At 39.5% G+C, this 12,406-nt stretch overlaps 1 protein-coding gene across 10 annotated transcripts in view; it reads left to right on the top strand.

Moving 5' to 3' along the window:
- Positions 1 to 12,406, top strand: part of GALNT7 (polypeptide N-acetylgalactosaminyltransferase 7) — a 151,730-nt gene that overhangs the window by 76,298 nt on the left and 63,026 nt on the right. The window lies entirely within an intron of this gene.

Raw genomic sequence — 12,406 nt, 5'->3', positions numbered from 1 at the left:
ACAGTAACAGTGTTCTGGGCATCTCGCATAATGAACTAGATTTATGTTTCCTTGAATTTTTTTCCTCAGTACTGAAACTGGGAATTGAAACACTTGACTATCAGCAAAAGGAACACTCAGATAGATAAAACTCTGACCTAAGCTTTCCAATTCTTTTCATGTAGTATGATTTTTAAATGAAAGATTTTCAGCTCTTAACTTTTGATGGATAGTGATTACTGAATGAACTCAAAACTTTCCTCTTTCAGTTTATTCAATAACTCGTTCTACTACTATAGGATCTACATAGCTTTCATGAATGTAGTTGGAAATTTAATTCACTGCTACTAGAAAACACGCAGAATGTATTCCTGATGACATACTGTTAGCATCATCTTAATTTTCAAAAGGTTAATACAGCAGGTGCTCATACCCCCATACCTACTCACATACACGTGTCATGTACACACACACTCACACACATACACATACACCTGCTCACCAGCATTCTTTATGACCGCTAAGTAAAGTCCTGTGTCCGAAACAAAGCCATTCAATGGACTTTAAGTATTCCTGTACCTTTATTGGTAAAAGTGAGAAGAGATTAGTGAAATGTGCAAAGAAAATAGGAGTGGAAGTGCAGCAGGGTGATGGTGAGAGATACAACCTCTTACAGAGAAGAGTCAGAGCATCTCCAGGGGCTGTGAAGGCAGAATCTTGGAGTAATTTATTCCCAGTAGAGACTTGCCTAGTCATAGATAGCATTGTCAGATTTAGCAAATAAAAATACAAGATGCCCAATTAAACTTGAATTTCAGATAAACGGTGAAAAAATTTAGTATATGTTCCAAATATTGCATGGGACATACTTAAAAATTTTTTTAAATTGGATTTCCCAGAAATCCAGTTTTAACTGGGTGTTCTGTGTTTTATCTGGCGGTCTTAGGAGATAAAGATGGCTGTTAAAGAGTTAGAGCTGCCATATGAGGACCCTTTAGGACCCCTAACAGGATCTAGAGCCCCTCATCTAGAGTGCGTCTCAGTTATCTTCAGTGTAGCACTCAGATCCCTCATCTCGGTTACACAGGTGCTTTGCAAAATGACTGGTGGCATTCTCATCACTGTAGTGGGGGAGAAGGGAAGGTCTGCTGCAGGCCGGGACTTAGTATAAGGTACTGAATTCTCACAACCAAACTGTGAGAGAGCTCTTACCTGAGTGTGTGAAGTCTGAGGCTCACACAGAGTTGTGACTTCTTTGCATTTACCCAGAAGAATGGCAAAATGCCGAGTCACCCCTAGGTGGTTTGGTGTGAAAGCCCCTTCATTTCCGTCACTGCACGCCTGAGGTGTATATCTCTCTCTAAGTAGTGTACCTCAGTGCAGATGTTACAGTCAGAGGGTTAGCTTAGCAGTTTGGAAACAGAGATTTTAGCACTTGAACTGTTTATTTAAAAATATGTCACTTAAAACACCACTATAAATATAGCTAACTTTTCAATATAAGAAATACATTAAGAAAATTAAATGATGTACAAGGCTTAAAGCAGGGCACGGGATTTAGAGACATCCTCTGCGCCTCCCTCCCTTAACCCCTCACATCCAGTCCATCAGCAAGGCCCCTTGGTTCTACCACCAAAATGTAGCCCAGATCACTTCTGAGGTCCGCTTCTTTCCTCTCGTCTGCCTCCACCTGAGGCCATGCAACCATCGTCTCTCCTGGAATCCTGCAGAAGTCTCCTTACTGGTCTTTCCATTTCTACTCTTGCCTCTTACTATCTATTATTGAGACACAAATCAGTGTGGTCTTTTAGAAACCCAAATCTAAAACCATTCTGTGCCTTCCCATTGCACTTAAAACCCAAACTCCTAACGTGCAGCAGCCCCCATGCTGTGGCCCTTACCCACCTTGCAGACCTCTTCTTGCTCCTATACTTCTTGCCCACGTAGTCCAGCTGTGCTGGCCTGTCTCAGGTCCTCTGCATATGCTTTTCCGTCCTCCACGAATGCTTGCCTTTCTTCCAACGACTGGCTGGCTTTTTCCCAGCCTTTAGGCTCACTTGCACTACTCTAACCATGCTGTCTAATTTGCTAAGGCCCCACTTTATTCTCTATTACTTCTATTACTTCTCTTTAGCCATTTTGTTCATGGTATTTATCAAATTTTATAATTAGATATTGGCTTATTAAATTGTTTATTGGCTGTCTTTCTCATTAGATAAGTTCCTAAGAGCAAGAACCATGCCTATTTGTAAGCCTAGTAGCTGACAAGTAGGAACTCAGTAGTAGTACCCAGTTGGTAAATATCCGTCGAGAATGAATGAATGTATGAATGAAATCAGCCAGGGTTCAAACCTTAATGCCATCACTAGATGTGAGATCTCTGACCAGTTACTTATCCTCTCTAACCCTCAGTTACCTAAACCTTAAGACAGATCTAACAATACCAATCTCTCAGGATTAGCGTTAGAGTTAAATGACATAATTGACTACAAAAAGTATTTTATTAGCCTGTTGGTTAGAAACCTAAGTATTATAAGCTGTTTTTACTGCTATGGTATTTTCTTCATTACCTTGTTGTCAACATTCAGATGTTTTCAGTTACTATGTAGCTTTGATAGGCTCTGTTGCTTTTTGGAAAATATGAATGTCACACATTGCCTTATCTACATCCTCTTGCTTCCACTAGTACCTTCCATGATGCTAAAGCCTTCGTCTCCTTTAAAAATTTCAGACACACTGATTTCCATGGGAACCTCGCATCTCTGAGTCCTCCTTTCACCCCGCGGTTTCCTTCCCGTCTCCTTTCTTTCCTTCTTCCATGCCTTGCATAGCCAGTTGTGTCCCATGTTCTTTCCTCTGGCACAACTGGAGCAGTGCCTAGAAACAGGACATTGCATGTTTTTGTGTATTATTTCTGTAAATATTGTGTCTCCAATAAAATTAAAAGGCCCAAATCTATTTTAGTAAATGCTCCTAAGCCTCTCTTTGAAATCCTATACTAGTGATAAAAGTCATTTTTAATATTTCAAAATGCCCAAATATAATAAATCCCAGAAACTTTTTAAAACTGAATCCAAATTATTTTTTAAACTGGATTCTGTCTCACACTTAAAAAAAAAATGAGACAGACTTCATTCCTTTTTGAACACTTACAATTCAGTGCAGAGTATAACATAATTTTCTAAGTAAAATTATTTATACTTTAGAATGTGGACAATCTTTGGAATTTTTCTCTAAAATAAAAACCAACCATGAATAAAAATCGCCTAAGTGTTGCATATTACCTAATATGCATATTAGCACTTGTCTGCTTTTACTGGCAACATATTGAAAACATATCGTACATCCATATTGTGCACATGAGGATGCACCCTTCCTCATCCTCATCCCTCATAGGGAATGTGCTTGGAGCGCCTCAGAAGCTGGCTTGCTTGTGGCTGGCTTTTTGCCGCTTCAGAACACAGGCCCTAACAGCCTTGTTCTCCTGCCTCTGTCTGTCATAGAAATGAGGCACCTGCATAGCTTAGAGACCAGGCTCGGGCTGTTTGTCCAGCTGTAACATCTGACACTGTGGTTAGCTTGTTCGTTCTTGTGGCTGTTCTGTAGTCTTTGTAGATGAATGTTCTCTTCCCTAGAAGCAGGAGGGAAGTGTCCAGCTGCTGGCATGACTCACACTTCTGTATGTGATAGCTTTGAATTACATTCACTGATGAGTAATTTATTGGCTGTTGATTGCTTGTTAAAAGGGTGAGTAACAGTCTTTTCAGTGAACTGGAGGCCTACTTCTTTTTTAAAGACTTGAGCCAAGAATGACTTCACCTGCCTTCACACTTTTTTTCTATAAAATACAAATACGATTTTCTTCACAGTTCAACAGATATTGAGTATCTCTAATATGTAATGCACTGTCCCTGCCTTCAAGGGGCTCAGCAGCTACCACTAGGGAGAAATGAAAGAATGCCATAATGTAAGGCAGAATGTAGAACCATTAGAAAGGTCTTTTAATAATGTGGTTCAGAGGAGTGAGAGGTCAAGTTACAGGGGAGTCGGAAAAGGATACTTTGCCAGGCATGGTGGCTCATGCCTGTAATCCCAGCACTTTGGGAGGCCGAGGTGGGCTGATCGCATGAGTCCAGGAGTTCAAGACCAGCCTGGGCAACATGGTAAAACCCCGTCTCTACCAAAAATACAAAAAAACCAGCTGGGCGTGGTGGTGCATCCCTGTGGCCCCATCTACTTGGGAGGCTGACGTGAGAGGATTCCTTGAGCCTAGGAGGCAGAGGTTGCAGTGAGCCGAGATCACGCCACTGCACTCCATCCTGAGTGATAGAGTAAGAGCCCATCTCAAAAAAAAAAAAAAAAAGAAAAGAAAAAAAAATGATAGTTGAGGGGAATACTAGGGAAGACACTGAAGGATGCGTAGGGTGTCTTTAGGAATAGGGCACATGAACATGTAGTAGAAGACATGAACACATAGTTCATGGATCCGGTTTCCTTGGATCTGGAGCTATGTGGAGAGAAATACAGCTGGGAAGATAGTAGGGCATTGGAAGACTACATGCCATTCACAGAGCCTACATTGAATCTGGTATTTGGGAAGACCTATTGAAGGTTTATAAAGAGAACTTTGGGGATTTCAAACTAGTAGAGGTGTTAGAGTAGATTAGGGGGTGGAGACTTGTTAGAGGGTTAGTGGCATTCGAGTGGGATCTCCAGTGGAGGTTATAGAACCGAGGACATTCAATGTAAGAGAACAAAAGAGTTAGAAGCAGTAGGCTTTGGGAGGTGATGGAGTGGACGGGGAAATCAAAGATAAATCCAAGGCTTTGAAGCTCAGTAACACAAAGAGGAGTGGTGCCATTAACAGAAAGAGGCTGGTTAGGATAGAACAAGCCACTCTGCCCAAAACTCATTTACCTGAACTGGTCTGCCCCCTGGTTTAGATGAATTCATGCAGAGCCAGTGAGGATGAGGAGCCTGTTTATGGGAAGAAGTAGAAAGTTCTATTTGTAGATAGGTTAGATTTTCTTCTGATAAAGTTTGGGATTTTATTTCTTTTTACTGTGAACTGCTGACGCAAACACTTGGAAATTATTCTTACCCTTTTTTTCTGCCCAACAAAGCAGACAATCAGAGGTATTTTGATTCAAACAAGTGAATTAAATGTTTTGACTTATTGAATGAATTCATTTGCTTCTAATATTTAACCTTTTCTCCCACCTACACACCTTTTGCATTTCTGTTTTGTAGAAAGCTATCTTAGTTGCAATTATAAAGTGAGATGATAGATGTAAAAGTGCTTTGAAAATTCTAAGAGCTATGCACATGTTAGTAAGATTGTTAGTATCTTTCTTAAGCTTGTCTATGGGAAATATTTTTTTAAAATATATTTTACATTTACACTTATGCCTTATATGCCAGATAATTCTCCTCTTACCTGAGTCCAAAATACATATTGATTCTTATACTATAATTTAAGCTAACATGAATTGTGTTTGTGAGGTTTTCTTATTCTCTATCCATGTTAAAGGTTCTCTTTAATATCTACCAAGCTATTTAGAACATATTGCTATAATTTATAAAATGGTTGCTATTTTTAAAACATTGATTTAGTTGGAATACTATAGCTTTCCTTTTAATTTGTTTTTACTTATCTTGATCCATAAATTTCAGCTAGAGCTAAAACCTTAAAGCTACTCATAAAACGTTAAGACAAATATTTAGAATATATAGAAATCATATATACACATACATATATGAATCATGTTTATGCAGAGGTATTTGTACTTTGCCCTAGTTTCTGTTTTTGGAATATGTGGTGGCTCTATCTGACCATCCAAACTAATTGATGACAATTTTTCACACACAATCCTTTTTTTACATAGATTGCCCAAAATATATTGCATTTTTCAGACTACAGTTTGGCAACTTTAGGTCTAATGTTAAGAAAACACATTTGAAAGTGGTTTCAGATGACCCAGATTGCTTACTGGCCTAAAAATTTTGACTCTTGGAAACTAGAGTACTTTGTGAATTCAGGGGTTTTCCAGATTTACTTTAAAATAAGTCCTTGTGTTCTGATGCCTATTTTTCGTCTTCACACATATATAAACACAAAAACATATATACATTGCATGTTAGAATTTTCTCAAGTTGATTTTTGTTTAAGGTTCTGGCTAACAACAGACGTATTTAGACAAACTGAAATTATTTTAAAAAGCAGGGGTTAACTTACATTACTCTCATTTCCACAGCAGTTTAGGGAGGTACCGTATTTATTTCAGTGAGGCTACAAAAACTGGAAATTGAGGTAATTTGTTTCTCTAAACCTCCGTTAGCAGAGTAGCAGCAGTCTTGAATCCCTTTCTCCCTGAACTGCCTTCTTACCCTTGATAGGTTCTAGATGGCTCCCTTCCCTTGGTGGAAATGTCCTTCTGCTCCCAGACCTCCTTTGGTTGATGAGAGCCTTCCCACTCTCTGGTTACTGTCCAGGTTGCTCTAGTGACAGAGGATTTATCTTCATTTCCCTCCTTCATCCCTCTGTCTCTGCCACCAATGTTACAAATCACAAAGTACTCCTGATAAAAAGTTATAAACTCACATTGCATTTATTGTATTTTCACAGCCCTCTACCCCCAGCTATGAATTTAGAATAAGTTTCCTGGAGACTAGTTTGAAAAATATTTGTGGTGGCACCACTAGATATCCCATAACATCCCACCCCAGTGACAGACAATTTCAGGAAAACCTTGACTCTTTTTTTCTCTTCAGAATAAGTCGTTTGCCCGTGGGAAACACTAACACAGAGATTAAGGGATGTTTTTTGTACCCTTTCCTCCTAGACTATCTCAGTGTTTGAGCTAACAGTCTTTTCAAAGTATTTAGTCATTGTTCTCTGCCAAAAGGTTATCAGTTCCTTCCAAAAGACAGCCTGTGCCAATAGACCCAGACGTGCTAGAGCGCAGTGTGGATCGCGGAACACACGCCCCTTCACCGCAGTGGGTCAGCATGGTCACCTGTGGTAATTTAGCTCAGACTATTCCAGAACCATTAGATACAGGCTGTCTAATGGTTGTATCAATATGTGTTTCTTTGATGCATATTGACTCCTGTGCGTTTGGTAAATAGGGAAATTATATCAATTCAGTGTGTAAGTCTTTGTGGTTCATAGATTTCCTCTCGCATAGTAATGTTTGGAAGTGATCAGGAATAAGGTTTCTCACAGCTAAAGAGATAGCCATAAAAAATTATTTATGAAGACCTTAAGGGGACAAAAATTGTCTTCTGCAGAAGTATTTTTCTTTAGTGAAAGAAATGGGGGCCGGGCGCGGTGGCTCAAGCCTGTAATCCCAGCACTTTGGGAGGCCGAGACGGGCGGATCACAAGGTCAGGAGATCGAGACCATCCTGGCTAACCTGGTGAAACCCCGTCTCTACTAAAAAATACAAAAAACTAGCCGGGCGAGGTGGCGGGCGCCTGTAGTCCCAGCTACTCTGGAGGCTGAGTCAGGAGAATGGCGTGAACCCGGGAGGCGGAGCTTGCAGTGAGCTGAGATCCGGCCACTGCACTCCAGCCTGGGCGACAGAGCAAGACTCCGTCTCAAAAAAAAAAAAAAGAAATGGGAAGTTTACTGGCTTTAAGACCCACTCACTCTACTTACCGCTATATTTAGCTGTCTGAAGAAGCTGCACGTGCATCCAAAGAAACTGAGAAGGAAACTGATTGATGAAGAAGGCTATCCTTGGATTATACTTTTAATTTTGGTGAAATTGCTCTGTATTAAAAATGAATGTCTCCAAAGACCTACAAAAAGGAAAACACAAGCCTATGGGTGTTAAGTTTGCAAAAGATGAACTGTGATACGAAATGCAAAAATTCGTGGCAATTTTAACTGTGCTGATTGGTTTTGGTTTCCTTAGGGCTCTGGTCCCAAAGGTCCTTAAGGTTTGTGTGGTCTGCTCCTATCCCTATTTTTTTTTCAGTCTTATTGTCCCTCCCTCCCTCCCTCCCTTCCTTCCCTCCCTCCCTCCCTCCCTCCTTCCTTCTTTCCTTTCCCTATTTTTTTAAGTCTTATTGCTCTTTCTCTTCTTTCTTTCTTTTCTTTTCTTTTCTTTTCTTTTCTTTTCTTTTCTTTTCTTTTCTTTTCTTTTCTTTTCTTTTCTTTCTTTCTCTCTCTCTCTTTCTTTCGGATAATCTTGCAAAACAGAGAGTTTACTAGGACTACATATACAAAGCAGAAATGCCTGTAATTGCACCTAAAAGGCAGGCATAGTCAGACTGCTGGGCTTAGGGCTATGCTATGAGTGCTTTGCATAATATAGCCATAATATAAAAGGAAGAATGGGAGATATTTTCTATATTTGAGATTAATAATTTACATGACACTGTCTAGCTGTTAATCCAAGCATAAACCAACATTTATATAGAAGGAATATCCCCTACCTCTCCATTTATTCTAGAAGCAGAGCAACTATTCTAAAAAAATAGACCACTCTCAACAGACAGCAAGGAGTTACATATGGCCACAATGGGGAGAAACTTGGCCCAGTTTAGAGCCAGGACTCACTTTTGCCATAGTTGCCTATAAAACTCCAGATAACTCCACCCTTTTTACATTTACACATATAGATCTTTACCTCTGGAATATCCGGTAAAAGGACCTGTGCTGGAGAGAAGGCAATCTTTAAAAGTAGTTGAACCAGGTTAGAGGCAATTAGGGGAGGCTTCCTTCCTCTCATTCAGAGTTTAAAATTGACTTCAACTCCTTAATCTATAGGAATCATTAAGACAAGTCATTGGAGAGAGCTGTAAAGCAGGATCATAAACACCAGTTTTTTTTCTTCAGAAAGGATTGTAGAAGTAGTAATATGAATAATGGTTGAATAATTGTTATATAACTTCTTGAATGCAGTTATAAATATGTTAATTATCTTTGTTCATTTTAAGCTGAATATGTAAAAGGTGCACTTGGTGTATCATAAATAGATTTAGTCTTTCATCATTTTTGCAAGATATAAGTTGAAAGTGCTAAGAAGGAAAAATGGCTTAACACCAAAGCCAAGCTAATTACATGAGTTAACATTATATAAATAATATAGTTTAATTACATTCAGTAAACTTTTAGTCTGTCACTGGGAAATGACCTGTACCTTTGCTTCCCTCTTCACTGAATCCTAGGGGAGATTCCACTCTTCAAAATGTAGCTATTGTGTAGGAGGAAAATCACATTTTTAATAGCCTGGTGACCTATTTTAGAATGAACACTGCCATTTTAATCAAATGGAAAATATCCGTGCATTCTCCAGAATAGAAAGGCCCAGTGAGCAAACCAAAACCATGATAAGGGCTCTAGAGAACGATTTGAGAATCTGAACTCCGCATTCCTAAGACCCTGGAGATTCACAACTGGCACTTTAAAGGAAAGCATTGTAGTCTTCAGTAGAAGGATGTACTTCATCTTTTGTGAGGTAGGAGCTCCCTCCAGAGTCCACACATGGTAAGCTGCAGGCCTGCTGGAGTAGGTCCCCATCCAAGGAAGATATTTAAGGCTGATTTCTTCTCCCAGTGAGATTGAGTTGGGGAAGGGGCATTAAAGGAGGACAGAGAAACTTTCTTGAAAGCTTCTATTGAAGTCTGTGTAAACACAACTACTTAAGAAAGCAGGCTTGGGTATTCTTATTTAAATCAAATACAAAGAAGAATCTATCCTATCTTCTGGGCAGACAATAATGTTACCTAGACTAGAGTTTGGTTGGTTCTTGACCTCACATCTTCTGTCATTGTGGTACTAGTCTCTGGCTCCAGGGTCATATGCCAGATGTTGAGGCTGATGAGAGGAAGTGTTGGAATTAACAGTGTGCTAAGGGGGTGCACCAACAGACGTAGAGTGGCCCAGAAAAGCAGGATTCACCCCTAGTGTACTTATTTACACTTGTTTATATGGTTTTCAGGAATACTTCTCAGTCACTTCAAATGAGGTCTAAACTGTGTCTTCCACTTCCACATAATTATCTCTGTTGGTGTGACTGCTGCTTTTCTTATCTCTCTGTTGCAGCAGCTGATGGAGATGGGGTTGGGAGAGGGGGACTCAGTCAGTGACAGTAAGGATCAGCAGCATCACTGTCTCTGTGTTACATCTATATGTCCAGCAGTATGCTGGGTTTTTAAATATACTATCTTCTATGCTTATAACCATACTGAGATAGTATATTTTCAATTTCACTATATTTTTGGGTGATGAAAGTGAGGCTCAAAGAAGTAGAACACTTGCAGGTCATATAACTCGAAGATGGATATCCTGGGACTCAAATTCTGGCATATACACCCATTGCCTTGTTAGGGATGCTAACAGCGAAGAGGTTGTGTTCCAGTTTGCTACAGGACATTGATTTTTTTTAGAGGGAGAGTTAGAAAAAGGTAAAAGGCAAAGGTTTAGTGTGTCATTATTGCAGGATTTTTTCCTGCCTCCTAAGACAGGGTTTCACAATCTCGGCACTTGATATTTGAGCCAGATAATTCTTTGTTGACAATTCTTTGTCCTGTACATTGTAGGATGTTTAGCAGCATCTGTGGCATCTACCCACTAGATGTCAGGAACACGTACACCCGCTTCCACCTCCCTAGTTGTGACAACCAGTTCTCCAGATGTTGCCACATGCCCCCTGGAGGGCAAAATCACCCCTGATTAAAAATCACTGCTGTAAAGGGTTGATCGAGGTAACGTTGTGGGAGGAGGGAGTGACACAATGAAAATCACAGAGATGCATTTATAGGATTAAGGGGAAGAATTGGAACAGATTGATGGAATGGGACAAATAGATAGGAGGACTTTGTCCTAAGTAAGATGAAGATAGTTATTAGATTAGTGGAGGGTTACATGAAGGTTCACAGGCTCCATCGTGGCAGATCTGAATATTGTTGCTGGTAGTACAGTAATCATTTACAGATGCATTTATAACTCTTTCTCTCTTCCCCCTCCTCCCGCTTTTCTTTTTTCTTTCTTTTTTTTTTAAATAACAAATACCAGGAGTGGAGTGGAGGGAGCCACCCTTTTTGTACTATACAAGAGAAAAGATCCAATCCTGCTATTTCTCTAGTTCTACCTTTCGGCCAGTTGGTAGCCACTAAGGGCGTCTCAGAATTTGGTGTATATTTGTCCAAACTTTATTCTAAGTTATTAAACTAATTCTCCTCTTGAATTATCCCCCTTATTTCTTATTTCCATTTCTTGGTTTTGTGTTTTGTTTTGTTTTGTTTTGTTTTGTTTTTGAGAGAGTGTGTATCCTTCTGTCGCCCAGGCTGGAATGCAGTGGCATGATCTGAGCTCATTGCAACCTCTGCCTCCTGGGTTCAAGCGATTTTACCACCTCATCCTCTCCAGTAGCTGGGATCCCAGGCGCCCACCACCACGCCCAGCTAATTCTTGTATTTTTAGCAGAGACGGGGTTTTGCCATGTTCACCAGGCTGGTCTCAAACTCTTGACCTCAGGTGATCCGCCCACCTCAGCCTCCCAAAGTGCCTGGGATTACAGGCATGAACCACCATGCCCAGCCCATTTCTTGTATTTTTAATTAGAAGAATTGCTAATACCTGTGGGGGGAAATTACTTGAAGTAACAAGAAAAATATCAATAATGCTTATTTTATTAACCTTTGAAGATAATTTTACAATATACTTACCAGGACTATTATAAGAAATTCACTTATAAATGTTGTAGTTACATGCCATCAAGTGCCAGAATGAATTACACAAAGGCAAAGCACGTAACAATACTACGAGTCCTTGCTCAGTGTCTTCTGTAGGTTCAGGGAGAGGATGTACAATGAAGCTAATTTTACCACAGGCAAATTGATATTGTTGACTGAAGGAAAAAAAACTGAAGTTTTTAAACAATTAAAGTCAGTTATATTTGGAAGTCTTACTGAGGACTATAGACTGAGGCTTATAACCCAGAAGCAATTCTGTCAGGCTGTTTTAAGGCAGTATTTTAGTTTATAGTTTACATGTAGGTGGTGAAGATTTAATATGTGTAAAATTATATCTACGTTTCAGTGTAAGAGTATATCTGGTGATAGATTATAGAAGTATAATCATTAATTTTGTCAAATGTTATTTTATGTATAGGAAAAGGCAAGGACTAGGATCATTTAAGAAATGTAGTGACTGAGGCAAGCGTTGTGGTGGGACCATGTGTTTTATTTTTTTTTTGTCTTTAAAGTATTTTTTACAGAGCTGTATGTCATCACAGAATCCAGAGCTTTGTGAAATTATGTTGGCAAGTAGAAATGAGCATGCCTTTTTATGTTTGTTATTCTGCCTTACAACATAAACAAGAGTCAAGTTCCTATGGCATATTTCTGGTCACAAAAGTATCACCAAACTTCTAAGTAAGGACCAAAATACTTGTAATATTAAATATTAAAATAA

This window comes from Papio anubis, chromosome 3 (assembly GCF_008728515.1).
Source record: "Papio anubis isolate 15944 chromosome 3, Panubis1.0, whole genome shotgun sequence".
Classification (NCBI taxonomy): domain Eukaryota; kingdom Metazoa; phylum Chordata; class Mammalia; order Primates; family Cercopithecidae; genus Papio; species Papio anubis.
The sequence above is the reverse complement of the archived record's forward strand: the minus strand, read 5'-3'. Positions and strand labels throughout refer to the sequence as shown.